The following is a 26334-nucleotide window of genomic DNA, read 5'->3' as shown; positions in this document are numbered from 1 at the left end:
CAGATAGCCCAGTTCAAAGCAGATATTGTGGGATTTTCTGCCTTGATAGTCTGGGTTATATGACTGTGTGGAAGGGTCCTGAGCCCACATTGCCATATATCCCAGTTCAAAGCAGATATTGTGTGATTTACAGCCTTGCTATTCTGGATTGTTTGGCTGTGTGGAAGGGCCACGAGTCCACACTACCATATATCCCAGTTCAGAGCAGATATTGTGAGATTTTCTGCCTTGATATTCTGGGATATATGGCTGTGTGGAAGGGCCCTGCCATTTCCAGGCAGATACTGGGATCTTCTGCCTTGATGTTCTGAATAATATGAAAGACAACCCCTAAGCTCTCTGAACTTCTTCCCTCTCTACCGTGCAACCAAACTGTGCGGGGTACTTATAGCCCAACCTGTACCAGGAGGCGGGGACATGTGTCACGATGTCTCCTCTTTCGACCTATCCCAGCCGTCGCGTCTTGAATTTGAACCAATACGGGAGGGCGGGCGGGCGAAGGGGGAGCTCCGGAGTAAATCAAAACGCCCTGAAAAAAAGAGGCGGGGGCTGATTTTTGACAGGCGTAGACGGCTCCCCAATGGTGACGAGGAACAGCTTCAGAGTCAGCCAACCCGGGAGCGGGGAAGGCGAGGGGGGAGAAGGAGGCGGGCTCTGTTGCCAGGGAGGAGGGGGCGGCCGCGGGCGGCTTGGCTGCTGAGGAGGCGCTGAAGGGAAGCAGGCAGGCAAGCAGGCGGCTGCGGGGAGCAGGTGAGAGCGGGCGAGCGAGCGAGAGGCCGGCTGGGCCCGGGGAACTCTCCGGGGTGGGGCCGCTCTGAGAGGAAAGGGCTCCGGAGGCCCGGGCTCGAAGGAGAGAGAAATTGAGAGGAAGAGGGCGAAGGTGCCTCGCCTCCGGCGCCGCGGGCAGCGCGGTGGGACTCCAAGAGGGAAGAAGGAAGGGATAAAGGAGCGAGAGAGCGAGTGAGGGCGTCTTGAGGGGAAGAAGGGAGTGAAGAAATCGAGGGAGTCAAGGCGAGAGAAGAAGAAGCAGCAGCAGTCTCACAGAGAACCCCGGTTGAAAGGGGCTGCCCAGGAATTCAGGCGGGCGAGGAGCCCTGAGGGAAGGAAGGAAGGAAGGAGGGCGTCCTCCGCCCAAAGTCCTGCTCGCTCTCGGCCCGGAGGCCTCGGACGGCGTCCGCACTTCCCTCAGGAGTGGCCTCTCCCTCGCAGCAGGGCTAGGCCCGGCTTCCTCTGCTTCGTTCGCTGAGAGGTATTCTTCATTTTCTTTTTTCAAGGAAGGCTGCCAACTAACTGGCTTTCAATGTGTTGTCGAAGGATTTCATGGCCGGAATCACAGGGTTGCTGTAAGTTTTCCGGGCTGTATGGCCATATTCCAGAAGCATTCTCTCCTGACGTTTCGCCCACATCCACAGAGGTTGTGAGGTTTGTTGGAAACTAGGCAAGGGAGGTTTATATATCTGTGGAAGGGTGGGAGAAATAACTCTTGTCTGTTGGACACAAGTGTGAATGCTGCAATTAATCACCTTCATTAGCGTTTAAAAGCCTTACAGCTTCAAGGCCTGGCTGATTCCTGTCTGGGATAATACTTTGTTGGGCGGTGTTAGCTGGCCCTGATTGTTTCCTGTCTGGAATTCCCCATCACCGAAGTCAAAAAAGAAGCACAATCAAAGCCCTGGCAGACCATGCAAAAATAATCTGCGAACCCCACCACCTCCAAGGTAAACTGAACCACTTAAACTGGGACCTACAGGCCAGTAGCTACTCCACCACAGACATCAGAAGAGCCGCAAGGCCAAGAACAAGCAACGAGAGTAAAGACATCAAGGGAACCACTGACTGCATAGGGAAGCTGAGGAGGAAACAGGGCTGTAGCCAAGGGGGGTTTTAGGGGTTCATACCCTCCCTGAAAATTTTCAGGTTTAAAAAAAAAACCCGGTTTACTCATGAATTTTAACTGGTTAAGCAAATTCCCATGAGTGTCCACTGAAGTTTATCTGTCTTGAGTGTCCACTGAAGTTTATCGATGGAACCTGATTTCTAAATTAGTTTGCATTATGGAACTATTCTTCATGATTTCCTAAAGAAGTTTCAACCCCCCACCCATTTTTTTTTTTTGGCTGTGTTTCTGGGAGGAAACAACCTATTCTATGAACAGAAAGATGGAGTAGCCACAGTCATAACAAATTTCTGCATGGAACACTTTGAAAAACAAGTCTTGGAAACAGCAACAAAATAGCCCACTATATGGTTCAGATTTGTGGATGACACCTTCACCATTTGGAGCCATGGAGAAGAAGAACTAAACAAGTTCCTGGACCACCTCAATAGCATCCACCCAAACAACCTATTCACAAAATGGCAATTTCTAGGTATCCTAGTCATCTGCAAACCCAAACCACAATTGGGCCACACATTTTACAGAAAACCTACACACACAGATAGATACCTATATAAAAACTCCAACCATCACCCAAGTATAGAAAGAAGTACAATCAAAACCCTGACAGACTGTGCAAAAAGAATCTGCAAACCCCACCTCCTCCAAGGTGAACTGAACCACCTAAACCGGGTTCTACAAGCCGATGGATACTTCATCACAGACATCAGAAGTGCTGCAAGACCAAGAACAAGCCACGAGAGTAAAGAAAAAGATCCACCCAGAGGAAACGTGTTCTTACCATACATCAAGGGAACCACTGACTGCATAGTAAAGCTGATGAAGAGAAACAACCTACAGACTATCTACAGACACACTAAGAAAATCCAACAAATGCTGCGTTCAGCAAAGGACAAGAGGGATCCTCTCACATCTGCAGGAGTCTACCATATACTGTGCAGCTGTGGACAAGTCTACACGGACCACCAAACGCAGCATTGTCTAAACACGAATCAAGGAACAGGAAAGGCACTGTAACCAGAGAAGTCAGCCATAGCAAAGCACTTGATGAATCAACGTGGACACAGCATATTATTTGAGAACACAAATGCTGGGTCACCCTAACAACAACCACCATGTCAGACTACACAGAGAAGCCATTGAAATCCACAAGCATGTGGACAATTTCAACAGAAAAACTCCAAAATCAGGACAGTAAATAAAGAACAACACTCAGAAAATGGGAATCCAGACATGAAACAATCAGGGCCAGCTAAGGATTCCCCCAGGCAAGAAGCAGCCAGGCTTTGAATCTGCAAGGCCATTCAGTGCTAGTCAAGGTGATTAATTGCTACATTAATCTGCCTCAAACAGACAAGTGTTCTTTCTCCAACCCTGGACTTTCCACAGATACATAAACCCCTCTTGTCTAGTTTTCAACTAACCTCACAATCTCTGAGGATGCCTGCCATAGATGCAGGTGAAACGTCAGGAGATAATACTTCTGGAACATGGCCATACATCACAGCCCAGAAAACTTACAGCAACCCACTAACTGGCTATCTTTCCTTCCTTCCTCAGAGCGGCTCCTGCCTTTTTTTGGCAGCCAGTTCCTTTTCCCCTGGATGCTGTTTTGTAAGGGGACATCTATTCTTCATCATCTATTTGAGTGGTTCTAAACCTGTGGCTCCCCAGGTGTTTTGACCTACAACTCCCAGAAATCCCAGTCAGTTTACCAGCTGTTAGGATTTCAGGGAGTTCAAGGCCAAAACATCTGGGGACCCACAGGTTGAGAACCACTGATCTATTTTAAATAATCATAATCATTATTTGATTTACCTCAAAATGATTATTGCTATATTATTATTATTATTATTATTATTATTATTATTATTATTATTATTATTATTATTATTTTGTCCCACCACCTTTCTCCTGTTATAGAAACTTGGCTGCTGTATTGCTAAGCATTGGCAAACATCTGCCTTCCAGATATTTTGGACTTCAACTCCCACAATTCCTAACAGCTGGAGTTGAAGTCCAAAACATCCGGGGGTTTGAAATTTGCCCATGCCTATGGTATAGGGTTTTAGATGCTGTATTGCTAAGGGTGCATCTACACTGTCAAATTTATTATTATTATTATTATTATTATTATTATTATTATTATTATTTAAATATGGTTATAAAATTTAAAAACCATGAAATCTTTTGTCATATTTAAAAACAATGATACCTATATTGAAAAACTACAGCCTCTCCCAAATCCCATTTACTTTGTTATAATACTGTATTTTTTTAAATTGTTAGACGCACACTAAGTTCAGTACCAAGAGAAAAAAGCTTTCCCTCTCTTCCTCCCTCTCTCTCTCTCTCTCTGTATATATAAGCACCTGCCATTCTAAGACACACTGTGTTTTTAGAGATGTTTGTATGAGGAAAAGTGTGTCTTAGAATTGCAGAGTTGCAGTATTTATTATTATTATTATTATTATTATTATTATTATTATTATATCCCACTTTTATCTTGATTGGGATGCAAAGTGGCTCACAACATTAAAAAACAGTAATTTAAATTCCACAACAGGATTACTATCCACAACATTAATGCAGTTTGACAGTGCTTTAAAGACTATGACTCAATCCTATGATTCTGGGAGTTGTAGTTTGGGGGAGGCACCAGTACTTTTTGGCAGAGAAAGCACAAGACCCTGGGGAACTGCAAGTCCCATGATTCCATAGCATTGAGCAATGATGGTTAAAGTGCCAAGCTGCATTAATTTGACAATGTAGCTGCACGCTTACATGAAGGCAGGAGGGTTGGGAATGGTAGTGGGGAATTGCTGATAAAAGTCCCATCTCCCACTGTCACTGCTTGGGACCAGAAGTGTTTGGGATCCCCCCCCCCCCCCCCCCCGGATTTTGGAATGCCTGTATCAGTATATAAATATCTTGGAGATGTGACCCAAGCTTAAACAAGAAATACATTTATGCTTAATGTACACCTTATACATGTGGCCTGATGGTGATTTTATACAATACCTTTTCATAATTTTGTGCAGGAAATAAACTTTGTGAACATTGAAACAATAAGAAACCAAAGCTGTAACTATTTTGGCTATCTGTGTAGACAGTATTGGAGCGTTTCACATCTTCAGATAACGGATACATAATCTGAACTTTGTCTTGTCTCTTATTCCTGCTGGGCTTTGGTTGAAGGAAATCTTATGTATGATGGGATGAAATCATTGAGTCTGAGTAGTAGGTATTCAGCTCTTTGATAACATTCTTTTAAAAAATCTTTTCAGTCTCATTCTTTTTTTCAGTCTGTTGAATGGGCATAAAACAAGTGAGCAGGTTTTTCAGAAGTAGCTTAATGTGGATTCAAATTACAATTATAAAATACTATTGGTTTTGTATGTACTGTTTTCGGTAGCTCTTGAGAGAACTTCTAAAAAGAATGTGGACTCAAGTCTTCTATTTCAAAGGTTGAATGAATTTAAATTTTAGCATTTTTGAGTACTCACTGTGAAAGGATGTATCTTATTGTCTTGATGTTGTTGTCATCCAGAACTCTTTAATACATAAGATTTATACAACCTTGCCATTAATTTTATAAGGTTTTTAAAAGAGTTTCTAGTAGATTGTTGGTTGTTTTTTTTAAAGTGGGTTGTCACACCTTCAAATCTTTCCTTCTCTGTTCCCTTCAATCTTTTAGCACAGTGCATTTACAAAGGGATATCTGGTTGTGATAAGGTGCTTCCCTTAAATCAGGGGTCCCCAAACTAAGGCCCGGGGCCCGGATGCGGCCCTCCAAGGTCATTTACCTGGCCCCTGCCCTCAGTTTTATAATATATTTTATATCATTTTTAATAATATAATATATTGTATATGCATATAATATTTATAATAATATTATAATGTTATACAATATAATACTAATAAAACCATATAATAATATTAATTATATGTTATATATTACATATAATATTACAGTATAGTGGTATAGTTAATATAGTAATATATGCTAATATTGTGCTATGCTAATAATATAATATATTGTATGTACATACAGCTGCTCTGAGTCCCCTTTGGGGTGAGAAGGGCGGGATATAAATGTAATAAATAAATGTAGTAAATGAATAAATAAATAATTTTTAGACCTAGGCTCTCCCAAAGTCTGAAATGACTTGAAGGCACACAACAACAACAATCCTAATTCATTTGACTATCTCATTGGCCAGAAGCAGGCCCACACTCCCTATTGAAATCCTAATAGGTTTATGCTGGTTACAATTGTTTTCATTTTTAAATATTGTATTGTTCTTTCATTGTTGTTGTTTTGCACTACAAATAAGACATGCGCAGTGTGCATAGGAATTTGTCCTTTTTTTCCAAATGATAATTTGGCCCCTCCACAGTCTGAAGGATTGTGGACCGGCCCTCTGCTTTAAAAGTTTGAGGACCCCTGCCTTAAATCTTTTTGGTCCCAGCATCGATGTCAGTGTGGTGTAGTAGTTTGAGTGTTGGGCTATGACTCTAGAAACCAGGATTTGAATTCCTGCCTAGCCAGGACATTCCTTTGGGCGAAGCTGGGCAAATCACATTTGTAGCCTCAGAGGAAGGCAAGGACATAGCCCTCTGAACAAATCTTGCAAGAAAACCACATCATAATTTGGAAATGACTTGAAGGCACACAACAACCACCATGTGGATACATGACATTTTCAATACAGAAGACTGTTTTAGAAAGTGGAGTTTGTACAGGAGAATTACAGTGGCATTTGTTTCTAGTTACTGCCTTCCAGAAAAACATTACACGTTAAAGCATCTTTTTGGCTTATACAGTCTTTGGCTTGTTATGTAGTCAAAATCAAGATCGGTCTCTTAAGACTATCTACTATTGAACATTTGACAGAAACAACAGCACTGATTTGTATAATGTTTCCACTGTGCTATTGAACTGTTTTTCCATTCTTTAACTTTTTGGCCCTTCTTTATGGAAACACTAAATGACATTGGTGAATAAAATACAAAAACAAATTACCCCTTTAAAAACTGAAGTATGTGGGCTGGGGGGAGGGATTAAGTAAATGTTACACAATAAGGCTTGATCTCAGAAGCTATGTAGGACTTTGATGGGAGACCACTAATGAATATTAGCTCTTGTAGGCTATTCAGAGGAGGGAAATAGTAAAACCATTTCATAATATTTCTTTTGCAAGAAAGCCCTATGAAATTCATGGGGTTGCCATAAGTTGATATGAATGGGGGGAACATATACACAAAGAGCATTTTGTACAAATAATAAAAAGGATCAACATAATGTATTTTATTTTTCAGGAGGGAGTCTCCTTAGCTTAGACACGAACACTTTTAAAGTAGAAAATACATAGTGACAAGGAGTGTCACTCTTACTACTACTGTACTTGAAGTATTTTCTAATCCTTTAATTTATCAGAATAATTCTTCTTGCTTAGAAGATGTATATTTTTACAGACACACCAAACATGGCTAACTTAGCATATTGCCTAAAGGTTGCATTGGACAAACAGTGTCAATACCTTGTTCAAAAATATATTGTTATTGAGTCCAAAATATTTTTTTAAACTTGTTAATTTGCACCATTGAAATAAATACTCCTTTGTAACCTTACACATATGTCTGGATATTACTAGCCAGAAAAAAACTTTGCTAGCAGAGCTCACATATATATTAATCATTTGGGGTACCAAATTAGAAAGGAAGCAGGCTTTTAAACAGCTTCCTTACTTCTTTGGCTTGAGTCACATCTGGCTCATCACAGATAATCAGGGGAGTTTTTATGTGCACCTCTTGTTTAGGCCAAGAAGTAGATTATCATTATGAGTGAATGGAATATTCTGTAATTTTAAAATGTGAAAGTTTGGGGTTTTCACACCTTGAAACATCTGTTGGACAATGTGACTTATTTCCATGGTTTTGTGTACTGTTGTTTAATGAAATAGGGCAAAAGAAACAAGTCATTTTTTTTGCTAAATGGTTATTCCCTTGGATAAGCTCTTGGAAAAAGCCTTTCTTGCAAACTGCACTCTGCCTCTTAGCTCTAGAATCAGAAGATATCTAATTTGAATGTTTTAATTAAACCCAGAACCATCTTGGGAAATCTTTTTGGTTCTTGATGAATCCACAATAGGTTATTTCAATTTTTTAAAAAATGAAATGTTTTTAGGAGTCCAGATGTTAGTTGGCAAAGATATTTTCAAGTTGGAAAAGAAGCTACATTATTTCTGGATCACATAACATTTCTTGGAAAAATACTTCAAGTCTGGATGAAGTTACCCAAAGTTTAGTCTCTTTATTACTGATGTTTCCCGTTTCATAAACTGGGAGTGCCTCAAAAGGCCTTAAACCATCCTTCTCATATCTGGTAACATCCAGATTTTTTAGAACACATTCTTCCAGAAATCTATTATTGTTAGACATGCTGACTGGGGCTGATGGGAGTTTTTGTTTGAATCATCAGGGCCACCAGGTTGGGAAAGTGTGAAACATGGCAATTGCTACCAAGGTTAGGAAGCTAAATGACAAGAGCTAGGAACAGGAAGGAGCAAGATTGGGGGGGGGGGGGGGGGGGGAATGGCAGAGACACCCAAGTTGGGACATAAGAAGGTTGCTCTTCATTTAAGGCTGTAATCATATCCTTCCTCATTTTAGCTTCAGTTTAGTATGAATAATAACAAAGTTGAATTTTCAATTTGTATTAACTGTTTTATGGAGCATTTTCTGATTTTTAAACAAGCAAGAATTTCATGGGCAATATTGGGTATAGATTTTTATTCAGGAAGGCTATAAAACCCTGCACTGCAGGACATCACGTATCTAAATCCCCAAAAGCAGAAGTGTCTTTGCACTCCTCAAAGAATAACATCACAAAGGCTTTATGAGCTATTTGCCACATTTAATGTTTACATATCAAATAGGGAAGTGAACAGAATTTTAACAAATACGTGTTTAGCAATTGAAGTATTAGGTCTGGCACAAAGTATTTTTGATATCTGATCCAAACAAACCTAAATGATACTGTTTCCCACAATTACCAGGACTGTAATATATTTAAAAATATGGAACTGATGCTTTTTAGAATTGCCATAGCATGAAAATACAGACCTTAAGAAAGGAGTCTTGTGTATTTAATGATATTTATAAAGTATCCCCAAAGTATGATAAAATCTTAGATTATAGCTCTCTCTTTGGAGTAATTGTAAAAAATGGCATTTTTCAGTGATCCCATGAGACACAAACATGGATTGAATGCATAGAGCACCTTGTTTTACCTTTTGATTTTGAAGAATAAAGGATTTATTCAAACCACCATTAAATCATAAATCATCTTTGTCTATACTTGTGTTCTACGATCTGGTGGAAGTTCTGTTTGCTTTCCTTGTAAACATTGCTTGGAGAAGAATAAAACCATAAAAATAAAAGTTCTAATAAAGCCAATAAAACAATGCATAAGATAATTTAAAAAGCTATGCTAAAAGAGGCATATTTTAATATATTTCCTAAAGCCAAGAGATTGGGGTCAGTTATAATTCTGGAGGGAATGAATTTTACAGCTTGGAGGCTACACAGAAGAAAAAACTCTCTCTGGTGTGTTTGACAAATGGGTCGTAGCAGGCAGTTTAGATCTTATTAACTAGACACAGACCCTAAACCATTTACATTTTGGGTTGCTGTGAATTTTCCGGGCTGTATGGCTATTTTCCAGAAGCATTCTCTCCTGATGTTTTGCCCACATCTATAGCAGGAATCCTCAGAGGTTGTGAGGTCTGTTGAAAACTAGCAAGTGGGGTTTATATATCTGTGGAATGTCCAGAGTGGGAGAAAAATCTCTTGTCTGTTTGAGGTAAGTGTAAATGTTGCAATTGGCCATCTTGATTAGCATTGAATGGCCTTGCAGCTTCAAAGCCTAGTTGCTTCCTGCCTGGGGGGAATCCTTTGTTGGGAGGTGTTAGCTGGCCCTGATTGTTTCATGCCAGGAATTCCCGTTTTCTGAGCAACCCATTGATTCCTACCATGAAAGCCTTTGACAACATATTTATGTTTTTCCAGGTTAAAAGAAGGATCTTGAATAGAGTTTGGTAAACAAATTTTAAAAGTGTATAATTTTCAGCATTATATAAAATAAAGTTCTTACTGATTGGCAACCTGGTTGCCATATCCTGCAGCAGCTGAACTGCTAAAACTGTCTTTGGGGGTGCTATTTAACAGTATGCATTATAAAGCAATGTAACCAAGGCATAGTTCTTGCCTAAATCAAACTGATTCAGGATTGATTGCTGCAGGTAATCTAAATTGACACCACATAAGCATTCAGGGAAAGTAAATGTCAAGAAACATTCAAAAATTTTGGATTTTTTGTGCCAATTAGTGCATTGTGGTTCTTATTTTGAAGCTATTCTTCAAGGAAAACTAGCATTGCATCTATCTTCTCTTCATTTGCCCTCTGCTTGTTCACCCTCATGAAGTCCAATATTGATGAGTGTTCAAGTTTAATAAAATTTCTGTTTACTCTGTCACTCTATGTAGACACACTGCCTTCTTGCATATTGGACAAAATCTAGGAATGTGGGCAGGTACAAAAGGCCTTCCTTGAATTTTGCCACTGTTTTAGCAAAATGTTTTTTGAAAACGCTCCCAACTGCTCAGTTGAATATAGTTACAGAGAATCTGAAGTTACTGCTTGGAGGAGTTCTATAACTGCATTCAACCAAATATGATGAAATGACTCTCTGCAGATGCTTGTGCTTTATATGTGTGTGAAGGTCTGAATGATGGTTGGTGTGCTGCAGAATGGGATTTACGTGCACACTTGTGTTCATGTCCAAATCTTTATTTATTTATTTACTGTATTTATATACTGCTTTTCTCATCCCTGGAGGGACTCAAAGTGGTTTACACCACAATAGTGGCAAAATTCAATGCCAAACATACATGTAAAAACCAAATCATAATATCTAAACAATAACATATAACTATGAGTTAAAATCACACTTAAGTTTTGCCTTAAGTGTGGGCAGGTAAGCATCTTCAGAAGGCTAAAGTTCTTTCTAAAACTGAGAAGGCAGTAAATTGTTCTTGGAAAATGTACTCAATTTACTTGAAGAGCCAGGAGTCATAGTCTCGAAGGCGATGTAACTACAATCACTAAGAGACTTCAGTAGCATTTGATTGTGTATTCTCGACTAGAACGTAGTCCTTCAGTGGCATGTGAGAAGCAAAGTTATTGAGTAGACTAAACTTTTAGTCTCCTTTTAAAAATCAGCATAGCAAATGAGGGAGTCAGTGGAATTGTTGCTTTAAGGGTTCAAATAAAAATGCAGGTACTTGATGCTTTAAATGATTCATAATGCTTGGGTTCACAATCACCACTTCGTAGAAGAATATGTAGCTTTAATCAAAGGAATGCATCAGTTGCATGACATTCTTTATATTACTTTTGTTAGGCCCTGGGGCCTTTCAGATAGTGATTGAAAAATATATATTTTTATTCTCTCTAATCCCCACTAGAAATTCATCATGAACTAAATACAGTAGAGTCTCACTTATCCAACATAAACGGGCCGGCAGAATGTTGGATAAGCGAATATGTTGGATAATAAGGAGGGATTAAAGAAAAGCCTATTACACATCAAATTAGGTTATGATTTTACAAATTAAGCACCAAAACATCATGTTTAACAACAAATTTGACAGAAAAAGTAGTTCAAAATGTAGTAATGCTACATAGTAATTACTATATTTACGAATTTAGCACCAAAATATCACGATGTATTGAAAACATTGACTACAAAAATGCATGGATAATCCAGAACGTTGGATAAGCGAGTGTTGGATAAGTGAGACTCTACTGTATTTGTATCTGTATAGGATTTCACTGGTGACAACACTATTAAAAGCTGGTGAACAATGGACTTCCAAATGCTGTTGGACAACATCTCCCATCTCCAGCCAGTATGATCAGTTACCACTCACCCACAACAGCTGTTCTGTCATTATGTCTTCTTCATGATTTAAAAATCGAAATATGCTTATAGCTTCAGAAAGATTGTGAACCCCTGAATTAGTGACTGCGGCCTTGCTAAATCTATATTAAAATATGACTTCAGAAAATGGATTAGAAAATAAAATACATAATAATAAACTTTAATAATGTATTGATTATTGTTCAGGGTTACTGTTTACATTTTACTAAGCACAAATTTTCAACAATAAGAAGCATGCCAATTTTATACAACATACTACTGCATATAACATATAGTTAAACCCACAGCACAATTGTTCTAATACCTAGTTAAATTTGTAGTAAGTAAAACTCATGCTCTGTTTTCCCTCTAATTAAAATGGAGTGGGGTGAGGTGGACTTAGTACTACATAACTGCTGTTGTCACATGGCAATTTAGTAGCACAGGACACTGAGTTTTCAGTGTAGCAATTTTGGGTCAAGCACTATCTCTTAAAAGTTGGGAAAATAATGTTTTCAAATGTATGTTATAATTAAATATAATTGGGGGATATGGTCAGAAAATATCCTTATAAATGGTTTTGACTTTCTGTGTACCTTGTTTAAGCCAAATACTGTAGAGCCTTGTTTATCCAACCTCCACTTATCCAATGTTCTGTATTATCCAACGCAGTCGTCCTTTTAGTAGTCAGTGTTTTTGTAGTCAATGTTTTCAATACATTGCAATGTTTTGGTGCTAAATTCATAAATACAGTAATTACTACATAACGCTACAGTGTATTGAACTGCGTTTATGTGATGTTTTGGTGCTTAACTTGTAAAATCACAATGTAATTTGATGTTTAATAGGCTTTTCCTTAGTCCCTCCTTATTATCCAACATTTTCACTTATCCAACGTTTTGCCGGTCCTTTATATTGGATAAGTGAGACTCTACTATAGTTGCAAATAGTCTAAACACTTCTTGAGCAGTCTTTGTTGGCTTGGTTTCTTTGTGTGTGTCTCTTGTTGGAAAGAGCTGAGTTCAGTTTTTCTGTGGAAAACCACTAAATCACCCCCTCCATTCCCCCATGCAAACATAGTTGGTATGCTTATGACTTGTACTGTCTTTTTGTAATTCTGTTTTTGCCGACTGCAACATTCCCAGAATGATTTTTTTTCTCGGCAATATGTGCTACTAGTTTAGATTAATGAGACTGAGCTACTAGCTTTGCACAATTCTGTTTTGGGAAGCTTTATTAATAAACAACAGCATGTTTGATATCTTGGACCTCTTACCTGTTTTCTGTGGAAACTCTTAGTAAACATTTCATTTTCACATTAAATACATATTCCTTTAGAAGAGCAGTAAGAACCATAGCCTGTATGTATTTGCTCAGACATAAATCCTACTAAGTTTAGTGGGTCTTAGCTGTAAGGAAGTATGTATAGGAATGAAGCCTTAGTTTGTGGAACATTGAAGGGTATCTTAAAAAAGAAAATAACTTTCAGTGTGTAACTATCTCTGGTTTTTAATCTATCTGATTCTACTTGCTTTTGATTTTCCGTTCAAAGGAAAAAGAATACAAGAATTAGAAAAGGAAGAAACAACTGAAAAGATAGTAATTCCCTTCCCAAAACTCTTCTATTGCTCTAGATCAGAGATGGAAACAACATTGCAGAAAGTTGTTGTTGTTGCTTGTGGGCATATTTTCCTATCCAGATGCATCAGAAAAGATGTCACATCACTGCTGGTAACAATTTTTGACGGATTCATGGCTGAAAATGAAGGTATTGTGAGTGAAGGCAGATTCAAGGATGAGGTTGGGATTAGGTGGGAAGAAAGTCACTGCTGTATGTGTGAGAGGTTGTGGCCTGACACAGTTATCAGGTGACAAAAATACCCTCAAAAATAAATGAATCAGAAAACAAATGAAGATTGCATGTAGTCTGTTCATATTTTCTTAACCTTTGTTAAGATAAATATAATAAATAAATATAGGTCAAGTCGTTTTTCTTTTTCATAGACTTTATAAATAGCTCAATTTTCCAGTAGTGCTTGGATTGAAATATTTGATACAGATATCTGTAATGCACATGTAATAGAAAGTGAAATATGTATTTAGAAACTATTGTAAATGCTCGAAGAAGATGAGAAATCCTTTACACTCTTCAGATTTTAAATTAACATACTAGTAATAAATTATGTTTGACCATATGCCAAAATAAAACTAACATATCACTATGAAAGAAATTTTAAGGGCTGTTTATAATATATGTATGCATCCTATAAATAGTAATATGGAAAAATAGTTTTTGAAACAGTCCAGTTTCAATAGTATCCATGAATTGTTTCTGATTAAACTTCTGAAGTACTGTAATTTATTTTAGAATGAAATGTTGGAGAAAAATGCAATAGAAAATTACTCATAGAAATGTTTATCCCATCTATATATAAAAAAGAGTGATGGCATCATGGCGACCCACAAAACAACAAAACTACAGGCCCCCCAACCTCGAAATTTGACAACACAACCCATCATCCACGCCTCTAGGTTGATACAACAAAAAGAAAAGAAAAATAAAGTCCTAATTAGAGAGAGAGAGGAATAATTGCTTTTATCCAATTGCTGCCAGTTAGAAGGCTAAGCTCCTCCAACTTGGTCTCCTAGCAACCCAAAAAAAATAAATAACAAACACTAAAAAAATTAATACAATAAAATACTATAATAACAGAAAATAACTAAAAATAATACAAGAAAATAATAAAATATAATAAATAAAAATATAACTTACAATAAAATTAATAAAAAAATGCAAATAACATCAAATAAAAATTACACAACAATTTTTAACCAATACCACCACCACTTTGCCACAGCAACGCGTGGCCGGGCACAGCTAGTATACTATATAATATAGTATATCACTGGGGTGCTTTGAATGCAATTTTCCTGCTTCTTGGCAGGGGGTTGGACTCGATGGCCCACAAGGTTTCTTCCAACTCTATGATCCTAAATAAACACAATACCTATGTTTAGCACAGTCATCGTCTGCTGGAAAATGCAAGATCTGAGGTATATTATTTGGTTCTTTTCATAATGGAAATCTTGGTAATCGTGGAAAGCTCACTGGAATACAAAAAGGGCAAAATCATTGTACAGTTGGCCCTCCATGTCCACGGATTCTGTTTCCAAAGATTCAACTATTTATGTCTTGAAAATAAAAAATTACAAAAAGCAAGACTTGATTTTGCTATTACAGTAGAGTGTCACTTATCCAACATTCGCTTATCCAACGTTCTGGATTATCCAATGCAGTCTGCCTCCCAGGTCCACAACTATTTCTCTAGGCAGCAAGGACTGAACATTTTACGGATTTAATTTCCGACAATATTGTTATTATAAGTTCATTTTATGCAATTCTATCATTATTTGTAGTCAGTTTGTTAGTAGCCATTGTTTTTGTAGTCAATGTTTTCAATACATTGTGATGTTATGGTGCTAAATTCATAAATACAGTAACTTCCACATAACTTTATCGTGTATTGAACTGCTTTTTCTGTTGATTTGTTGTAAAACATGATGTTTTGGTGCTTAATTTGTAAAATCATAACATAATTTGACGTTTAATAGGCTTTTCCTTAATCCCTACTTATCCAACATTTTTGCTTATCCAACGTTCTGCTGGCCTGTTTATGTTGGATAAGCGAGACTCTACTGTATATATAAGAGACACCATTTTCTTGTGCCATTGTATATTGTAGAACTTGAGTATGCATGGATTTTGGTATCCATGGGATGAGGTTTAGGAACTAAACTCCAGCAGAAATCTATATCTATATCTATCTATATCTATATCTATATCCATAATAAAAGTGAAAACCTGTATATGTGTATGTGGCACGGGTGTCTGCTCACACAGACAGCCTCCAGCCTGCACAAACAGGCTACAGTTTCCAGTTCTGTGGAGCCATCAAGTCACTCCTGTCCACTGACATTGCGGTTACAGCGAGCTCCATGAACATGTAGTCCAGCCCCTGCCAATGTTCTTCCCAAAAACTACAGCCCACCACCCAAGGAATTCTTTCATCTGGGGACAATTTCATCCTAGACTCTGCATTTTCCTCCACCACAGGCAGGCATCTCCGGGTTCTCCATTGGTGTGGAATTTGCATGACCCCGCCTACTGCCCTTCCCTTTCAAATCTGTCTGCATAACAAACACAGCAGAACTGAGCAGTACCTACACTTACTGGAGGAGTTTGGGGGATTGAATCCACATGGTGGAAGTTATAGTTCACCCTTCATCAAGTCAGAGCACCGTGACTCCTACTGGGGAATTTAGAGGAGTTGTAGTTCACCTACACCCAAAACGCTATGAACCCAAACAATGATGGGTCTGGACCAAACTTGCCATGCATACCTGATATGCCCAGATTTGAATACTGGTGGGTTTTGAGGGGAATTGGCCTGGACATTTGGGAGTAGTAGGTACTGGGATTTATAGTTCACTTGCAATGAATGAGCACTCTGAACCCCACTGATGATGGACCAGGACCAGACTTGGCACACAGAGCCCCCATAACCAAAAGAACATATTGGACAAGTTTGGGGAAAAGGGAGTTATATCCAGAGAAATCGTGACCCCTACCGACAATGGACTGGGACCAAACTTCACACATAGAAGCCTCATGACCAACTGAACATACTACAGGGGTTTGTGGGAATGGGCCTTAATTTTGGGAACTGTAGTTCACCTGCATCCAAAGAGCACTGAACTTCGCCAACGACGGATCTGGACCAAACTTGGCACACAGACTCAACATTGCCTGCTGTGGATACTGACAGGTGTTTTGGGACAATTGCCCTGGAAATCTGGGAGTTGTAGTAGTTCACCCCTATCCAGAGAGCACTGGAGCCAGGCGATGACCAGCCAACGACAGATCTGGACCACACTTGGTACACAGATCCAAAATGGCAGGGTTTGAATACTGGCAGGGTTTGGGGAGGATTGACCCACAATTCTGAGAATTGTAGTTCACCCACTCCAAACTGAGAATACCTAACATTCAAATACAAATAATGCCTTTTTCAAATAGCCTGGGCATCGCCGGGTTCCCAAGCTAGTCAAGTCATATAATCTCAAATAGGATATCCTTGATTTGGAAAAGGTTTGCACAGATGCTTCTGTCAAGGGGCTGGAGAATGTTCCCACTAAGAAAATACTGAAGATGCTGTGGTTCTTTAGTTATGAGAAAAAAAAGACTTGAGTTTGCAGTTCTGTAACCACTTGTCTAAGAGTTAGATCCATGAAACTGAGTAGATGTATAGAATTGCATTGTAAGTGATGGAATGATATAGATGTGCAGAATGAATAAAATTTTATATCAGTGGTAGTACACGGAATTATTCAAGAACTGGTTGAAAGTAGTTTAAAACAAACTAAAAGAAGGGTGTTGTGTGCGAGTGAGTGCAATGCATAATTAACTTAGATAATTGATTCTTTCATCCTATCATGAGGGCTGCTGCCATAATCTATATATATAAAAGAGTGATGGCATCACGGCGACCCACAAAACAACAAAACTAAAGGCCCCCCAACCTCGAAATTTGACAACACAACCCATCATCCACGCCTCTAGGTTGATACAACAAAAAGAAAAGAAAAATAAAGTCCTAATTAGAGAGAGAGGAATAATTGCTTTTATCCAATTGCTGCCACTTAGAAGGCTAAGCTCCGCCCACTTGGTCTCCTAGCAACCCACTCAGCCCAGTGTTAATAAAAGAATAAAAAATAAAATAAATACAAATAATACAATAAAAAATAATAAAAAAACACTAAAAAATTAATACAATAAAATACTATAACAAAATAACTAAAAATAATACAACAAAATAATAAAATATAATAAATAAAAAAGATAAGTTACAATAAAATTAATTTTAAAAATACATATAACGTCAAATAAAAATTCCACAACAACTTTTAACCAATACCACCACCACTTTGCCACAGCAACGCGTGGCCGGGCACAGCTAGTGACTTATAAAACAGATTTTGCAAATGTACTTTGATGAATCTTTGGCTAGCTGTTGGCTGAGATGTTTAAGAATTGAACTTCCATATTAGAAGGCATTTATAAATATCCAATTTTCTGGAGGCAGCTATCAGCTTTATATTCAAAATCAAATAAATAACTAGGGGGATACACAGTTGTAGTCAGTATTTATTAATGTAAGGGTAATCACCACTTTAATACTTAAATATACCTATAATCATGCAGTTGTGGAAGATGAATAATATGGAGTAGTTTCTCATTTAAAATTTCATTCTCTAAAATGTAACTTTGATTTTATATTTACTATTTAAACATGTAAAATGAATTTTTGTAGAATATTGTAATTATAGAGTTGGAAGATACCCCATAGGTCCATCGATTAAGTCCCTTTCCAGTGCAGGAAGCTATAGCCAGAATATTCCTGATGAAGATCTAAACTTCGGTTTTAAATGCCTCCAACAAAAGAGGTCATTACTTTCTAAATGAGTCTGTTTCATTGTCAAGCAGCTAATTCTTACTTGACATCTCTTTTTTTTTTGTAATTTGAACTCATTAATTCCAATCCTCTCCTTTGGAGCAGCAGAAAACATGCTTGTTTCAGATATATTGATTTGCCTAACAGGCTTAATGTGGGCCCTTGTAATGTGATAGATCATATATGTGACTATCACTGTAGTTTACCTATGAACTGTACCTCTGTAGGGCCTTTTGATTGACAAAGCAGAGGAAGTAAGCAAGTATAGTGTTATTTCTTTGCTGGAAGCTTTAGTTGAAGGAAATGATAGAGACAGCTATGGCTGAAAAATGCTGGCAGGTACATAGTTCCATGTCTGTCATTGTCTGTTGTTGCACGTACAAATTAATTCCCCATTGTAAGCATAATAAAAAGACAGACAGAGTAGCTATATACAGTCTGAATTCAGACGCTTAACCATTATGTTCGTAAAACCTAAGTTGGAATAGTGATTCATAAAGATGCAGGTTGGCATGTTTTGCTAGGGCTCAACAAGAAATACCGTAAGCACAAAAAAATTATGGAGATCATTCTAAGTGTATGTGCCTTCTACCACAAAATAAATCATAGTACTATATAGGCAAACTAAAAAGGTTCCTAATATATGAAAACGTGTTGGACAGTGGAAATGGTAAATATTGCAAGTAAACAGTGGGAAAAAAGCAAGCGAATCCGCAACGCTCATCTAGCACTTTTAAAGAAATTGCAAACCGCAGTATAATAGGCTATTGTTGGTTCAGGTAAAGTGATATCTTGGCTCGGATGCATTAATTCGAGACAGTGATGCTTAGTTTATGTTTATTATTGATACAATGTAAGTAGGATAAAGAGTTCTTGAGAAAACTCTAATCAGTGATGGAACTTGGTGCCAAATCTGTTAGTTGCCGAATGGAATCTATAGGTGGTACTATAACCATTTGATTTAGTAGAAATGTTGATGAGCAAAGCTTTGGTATTTTAGAAACATGGACTGTTATGGACTTGCTTTGTGAATTCAGACTCATGCTGATTCACAGGTAGTAACTTAAAGTTGTGAAATATCTTAATCATTTCTTTATGTGGGAAAATGAAAGTACTGTAACATAGTCAAACCAACATTTATAAAAAAGAATGTAGATAGGCAGTGTGGTAAACTAGTGGTCATACTGGCAGCGTTAATTATTATCATGTACGCTGGAACTCAATCGACAGACCCATTTTTTTGAACTTAACACGCATATCTGTATTTTATAATGTATTTTATGAATACTTATGTAAGTTAATAATAATTTTTAACTGATTTATATTGCACTGTATAATTTTTATATATGTGTTTTTTGTAAGCCGCCCTAAGTCCCCTGTTGGGTGAGAAGGGTGGGATATAAATATTGTAATAAATAAATAAATAAATACTATATAACAAAATTTGAAAAAAATCTATTCTTAGTTTGAAAGTGTTATTTCCTGTTTTATTGTGCAGTACATACTATGAAAGTAGTTGTTATAATCCAGCAACTTTAATTTTGTGGCTGAGGGTTGTACTATTTTTTTTTAGTCGAGGCACTTCATTTGCAATTTTCCTTAGTGAAAATATGCCATTTTTAACCTTTCAATGTGCAGACCGCAGCAAAGTTTTTGCCGTTTAATAAACCTTTTCTATGTTTTTAAAATAGAACCAATCAGGAAATGACATTTATAACCCAGGAACAAAAATCATAAAGTTATACATAAAGTTATTTAAAAGAAACGGTATCTATACTTAAAATGTTCCACCCTGAAATACAGGTTGAAACCCCCAGTTAGGGGTCAATGCAAAGAGGGAAACTTGCTCTTGGACTTGCAGCTTTCTTGACCATTAGCTATGCCAGCTAGACGTTCCTGGGTGTTTCAATACAGCAACATCTTGAGATGACATGATTTCCATCTCTGTATCCAGCTGTGATTTAGCATTTAAGCACAAAATATTTGAACCGGGCTTGAATCTGTGTATGTTGCTTCTGATATCACAACGGAGCAATGGAGTATGGTAATAGATGTAGAGTGTTCTTTGAATTTTTGATTTCCTTAAAAAAGAAATTAAGAAAGCAGAGGGAGACTTGAAAGTAAGCAAGAAAAATCTGGTGAAACCTTAGCAACTGTGGAATGAAGATGGAAATATTAGAAGAATTTTCAGTGGTTAAGTTCCATATCTTTCCTTCTTATTTCTGATATTACTATTCCTTTGTATGTCTTTGCTTCTTCTAGTCCTTCGAGAATCCAGTCTAAGTAGGTAAGTAGGAAATTCTTTGAACTATATTAACTTTATAATCCATTGCCTAGGAAGATCTCCCTAGGAAAAAAGAGGCAAATGTTGCAGTAGGTTCCCCCCCTGCGCCCTCTTTAGTTTGATCATGTCCACTGTATTCCTGGTTGATAGTTGTTTGTTCTGTTTGATATAGTTTTAACGCAGTTTTTATATTTTGCTGTTTTAATTGGAATGTTGTTATTATGTTTCTAAATGCATTTTGGTTGGTGAATTGTTGTATGTTCTGGACCTGGACCTGGACCTGCTTGTTAAGCTGCCCCGAGTCCCTTTGGGGAGGTGGTGGCGGTGTATTATTATTATTATTATTATTATTATTATTATTATTATTATTATTATTATTAGGTGAGATTCATATAAGATTGTCCCAAGGCAACACATTTCTTACAGCAAGTTATCTAGGTTTACATGTCTCTGTATGTCCATTTTTGAGTTGTCGGTTTACTGTTTAGTCTCACATCACTTGTATAGTTTTGCCTTCCTTGTTCTTTGTGTATCTGGATTGTTCTATCTTCACAGCAGAGCTTCTTAAAGTGTTAGGACACTGTTTTACTTTCCATCAGTGTAAGACAAAACTAGATAGCTTATGGCGTCCAGGAGTTGTTGAAGTGCAGTTCTTATCAGTCCTGTTCAGGACAGGTGTTGGAGAAATTGAATTGTAGGTCACAGATTGCTGTTTTCTGGTGTGTTTGTTTGTATGATTGTATAAAATCTTACTAATATAAAACCTGTTACATGTATGTGTGAAGGTAAGGGAAAGGTGCTATGGAAAGGTGCAAAATAGTGAGTTAATGCCAAGACTCAAGTTATACTTTCAGCAAGTTTATAGGGTGTTGCTAAATCTCGGAGTCTTCACAACTGTGCTTGTATGCTGTTAGAATTTGACTAGGGATTAAGTTCTCTTCCTGGAAGAGATCAGTCATAAAATGATGTTGGAAGCAGTTAACTAGAAATAACTGGAACTTTGCCCTTTGGACCCTTTATCTTTTATGTTCTTGTTTGGCTTATTCTTCACTTCCAAAGTTCACAGAAACCTGAGGGGGGTGGTATTGGGGAAAAGAGACATGGTATAGAAGCTTTACAGTTATGTAATACAGTAGAGTCTCACTTATCCAAGCTAAATGGGCCGGCTGAAGCTTGGATAAGCGAATATCTTGGATAATGAGGAGGGATTAAGGAAAAGCCTATTAAACATCAAATTAGGTTATGATTTTACAAATTAAGCACCAAAACATCATGGTTTACAACAAATTTGACAGAAAAAGCAGTTCAATACGCAATAATGTTATGTTGTAATTACTGTATTTACAAATTTAGCACCAAAATATCACGATATATTGAAAACATTGACTATAAAAATGGCTTGGATAATCCAGAAACTTGGATAAGCGAGGCTTGGATAAGTGAGACTCTACTGTACTAAATTACTGAAATGGCATGATTGTGGTAGAAAGTGAGTAGAGCATATTGGAAACCAAAAATGATTCAAATATATCTGAATAATATTAGATAAGTACCTATGTAGTTTTGCCTACTTCATGTTCACTGCTTAATATGAATTACATCAAAATTGTTCTTTGATGTTTCATGAGAGAAAAAGAAAATTTCCCAGCTCCACCTTCCCTTGTTTAAACTGAATATTTTGAGTTAGTGTATTACATATAGAATATGACCCCCTTATCTACAGATTCGATATACATTGTTCCCTCACTACTTTGCGGTTCACTTTTCGCGGATTCGCTGTTTTGCGATAAACTCTAAAAGACTATTATTAATCATAAAAAATTACAAATTACAGCCTAAGGAAGGGAGGAAGGAGAAGCCAAAGGGAGAGAAAAGGAGCCCAAGCGGCAAAAGGTGGAGAAGTAGGTGATTTATCAACACACGATTGGTTGATAAAGACTTAAAACAGTGTATATACTGTTTTATACTAAAATAATGTATAAATATTAAAATAAATGTAGTGTCCCTACTTCATGATTTTCACTTATTGCGGGTGGTCCTGGAACCTAACCCCAGCAATAAGTGAGGAAACACTGTACATGGTTTCACTCTCCCAAAAAACCCCCCAGAAGTGTTTGTGGGCCTCTGTAGATCTTCCAGTGTGATTCTGTGGTATGTTTCTGCACCAGATATAGTCAAAATATAAGATTTAGTAGTTACCCACAGTTTCAGGTATCCATGGGGATCTTGAAACATATTCCCCGAAGATACAGGTGTTGTGCTGTACTTTTAGCTCCCAAAATTTAAATGAGCCATTTGCTGTAGTATGCTTATGGCTGCAGCAACTAGAAGCATATTCTGCTTTCTCTTCAAATGTTATAAAAGGAAAAGAGATTGAGTCCAAAAAACAAATCAGCCTGTGTAGAACAGACCATATTATAAAACTGAATATGTAGAATGCTTCAGATAGTCCAGGAAGAAGGGCACCAAGTCCTGCAGGTATAGACAAAAAATCTTTTCTTTTATGTATACATAGCTTCAGGTTTTTGAATACTTAATTTTTTTAAGTACTAATGGACTGCGGGAAGGACTTGAATAGTGATAAATTAAAAGGAATAAAGTGGGGGATAGCAGATTTAATTAAAGTTTTGTTATAAGGTCAGATGTCATCCTTAGGTTACAGAAACTCCCACCCCCACTTAACAGATAGACTTAACAAGGAGTTGGATTTGAGAGGCTCTTTTTCACTTTTATATCCAAGTTTATGAGGATAGCCATATTATAGCCCTTATCTATTCTGTCTTTGTGTTGTAGTATCGATAAATGCAAGCTTATTCAGACTTCTTTGAATAGTGATCTTCTTAGTGAATAAAAGTGTTGCCTGTTGTCATTCATCACAGGTTGCAAAAATGAGTCTTGATACTGAAAGGCCGGGTATCTTCTAAATAAGTAAGAATCACCTGAACTGAATTCTAGCCCTACCTCAAGCACTGACTCTAAGCCAGTGTTCAAATGAAAACTTCACAGTAGTTGGATTCTACCCACTTTTGAATGTGCAGAATGTGTATGCACAGCTGAATGTGTATGCATCTAAGGAGTATAATAGTAAGTTTTATAGATTGATGGGTGTGATTACAGGGATCTCAGCCAGATTTTTTATTATGTGTCCAAAGGCAAGAAGGATTGAATTGTCTTCCTCATGCATCATATGGCTGGATTTCTAATAGGCAGCCCCAGATCATTACACGCTTTTGCTCTCAGCATGTCCTTCTAGATGTCAGTAATGGAATATTTTGGCAGTAGCCCACTCTCCCCATAGAATATACGCATAAGTAGCAATGGACAGGGCCGAGCCTCAATTCTTTTTTTCCACTGCGGACTGCAGCTAAGAACCTTTCTCTCTCTGCTAATTTGCTACTTTCCTACTTTGCTTAATGTTTTCTTTTTAACTCAATTTGGACATGAACTTACTGGTTCTTCTCCTCTCTCGACCTCAGACCGGACAATTTAGACTTACCTTGCTCCTCTCTGCCCCACAACTTGGACTGGACATTTGTTATAGGCCAGTCGCCATTAGGGCTTCTGCTTCCCCTTTGAAAAAATGCACTGCCTGCGGAGCTAAGCTCCCCGAAGTGGAGCTTAAGTGTGCCTGCTTTGTCTGGGGGAAGGCTATGTTACCAAGGCCTGTACCATCTACCAGGCCTTCACCCCCCCCCCCCCCCCCCGCAAGACACGAAGGAATATGGAGTCCTTCTTGCAGACCCTCCTCTACAAACTGGCCCTGGCACTGCCAACCACGCACCTGGTGAAATATCCGGCTCCCGAGCCATCTGTCACTGTGGCCTCGCTAGCCCAAGAGGCAGGCTATACCCCACTCTGGAGCCCCAGAGGAGTCGGGGCAGCAAGAAGATCTTTCCAGGCCTCCTGCGGGAGCACCCACTGGAGCCCTCTACAAATGTGGCAAAAAGGGCAAAGACGCCCCACCCCCAGCACCATTGGGGAAGGCTAAGGAAGAGCAAAAAGACTAAATTCTCTGGTGGCGAGAAGCCGAACGCCCCCCCCCCCCCACCAAATGGAGTCAGTTGGGGCATGGACACCAGCAGCCCAACAAGTCATGTCACCTGCCTTGGCAGCTTCTGATGTGCCTCCTCAATTGACCCGATAGAGCCCCAGACGAGCAGAAAGCCTTCATAGGGTGGACCTTTCCACTTTGCTAAGCAGCCGAAACCAAATTCTGTAGTGGTGGATGTAATCCAGTCCTGCTTATCCCAAAAATTGCACTTAGTGCCTGCGTATAATGAGGGGAAAAGAACTGGATGGATTGAGCAAGAAGATTTACTCCTCTGCGTGCATATTTGCAAAACTGGCGCATATATGGGGGCCTACCAGAACTATATGTGGAGTAAGATCTCTCTGTACCTTGACTACTTCCCTCCTGATGAACAGGACATGGTAAAAGCCCTTAAACAAGAGGCTTGCTTGTTGGTGAACATGCAAAAGGAATTGGCCAAGCACACTGCTGATTCCTCAGGCAAACTCTTGGTAGCAGCTGTTGCCTTCATTTGCCATGCCTGACTTCACGCCTTGGGTTTATCCTTCCTAGCACGTGCTGTCATCAAGGACCTTCCCTGAGATGAAGCAGACCTCTTTAATCCAGCTACTGACACTCAACTGGAGCACACCCAGAAGATGAGGCAGATGCCCCATAAGTATGGTTTTCCAACTTACACCACACAACATACAAAATCGCAGTGGGGGGACTACTTTCAGTACCTCCGGAGATGCACATGTCCGCTGCCGTTCAAGCCAAGTTCTCACTCTCAATTTCATTCAGCAACTGGCAAGAAGCCACTCAGGGGCCAGCAGTATGGTAGAGGTAAAGCCTTCCTATTATAGGAAATGCTTTGATTGGGGGAGCTTCGTTTTCTAAGTTGCATTCAGTTCCTGGTTCACTTTATGACCTGTTGGAACCCAACGACTCCTTTCCCCCAGAATTTACCTGCAGTGTTGTTTCCTGATGGGAGATGTGTTTGTTGAAGAGTGTCTAGAACTTTTCCTGTAGACAGGGGGACATTGCAGGTTCCTGAGTTCTGCAGTCGGCACTTTATTACTACTTCAGCATTCTTTCCTTTGGGCTATTTGCTGCCCCTCGTGTTTTTACCAGGTGTATGTTGGTGGTGGCAGCTTACCTCTGCCAACATGGCATAGTTGTCTATCTTTATATTGATGATTGGCTCCTTGTGGCCTACTCCAGACTCCAATTCCTCACTGTTGTTGACTCAGCCTTTTATCTTCTCCAAACACTGAGCCTTGTCACAAACAGTGAAAAATCTTACTTGCAGCTGAAGCAGCGAATCCGATTCATTGGATCTGTAATAGATTCCATGACAGAGATGACATACTTACTAGAAGACTGCTTCCAAACCCTTCAATCTGCTATCAAGTAGTTGCATGCCCGAGGGCATGGCTTGGCCAAAGAAATTCAGTCAATTTTAAGCCATATGGCCTCTATGATTGCGGTAAGTCAGTTTGCTCATCTATGAAAGTGCCTTCTGCAAAACTGGCTGCTCAGCTCGTTCAATCCTTGTTATGATGACCCTAGACTTTTGCTGACACCTCCTTCCAAAGTCTGCCAATCTCTCAAATGATGGAAAAAGTAGTCCAACATCTGCTTGG

The 26334-nt window shown here is 38.5% G+C and overlaps 1 protein-coding gene across 6 annotated transcripts in view; it reads left to right on the top strand.

Moving 5' to 3' along the window:
- Nucleotides 1-629: 629 nt before the first annotated feature.
- numb (NUMB endocytic adaptor protein) overlaps nucleotides 630-26334 on the top strand; it is a 92949-nt gene continuing 67244 nt past the window's right edge. Inside the window, exons 1-2 of one of the 6 annotated variants that reach the window (XM_062968103.1) lie at nucleotides 652-1249; nucleotides 20658-20682. The gene's annotated coding sequence lies outside the window, so the exon portion shown is untranslated. Of the gene's footprint in view, nucleotides 1250-20657; nucleotides 20683-26334 lie in introns of all 6 variants that reach the window. The other 5 variants (XM_062968102.1, XM_062968101.1, XM_062968104.1 and 2 more) reach the window with 5 other exon arrangements.

This window comes from Anolis carolinensis, chromosome 1 (genome assembly GCF_035594765.1).
Source record: "Anolis carolinensis isolate JA03-04 chromosome 1, rAnoCar3.1.pri, whole genome shotgun sequence".
Classification (NCBI taxonomy): domain Eukaryota; kingdom Metazoa; phylum Chordata; class Lepidosauria; order Squamata; family Dactyloidae; genus Anolis; species Anolis carolinensis.
The sequence above is the reverse complement of the archived record's forward strand: the minus strand, read 5'-3'. Positions and strand labels throughout refer to the sequence as shown.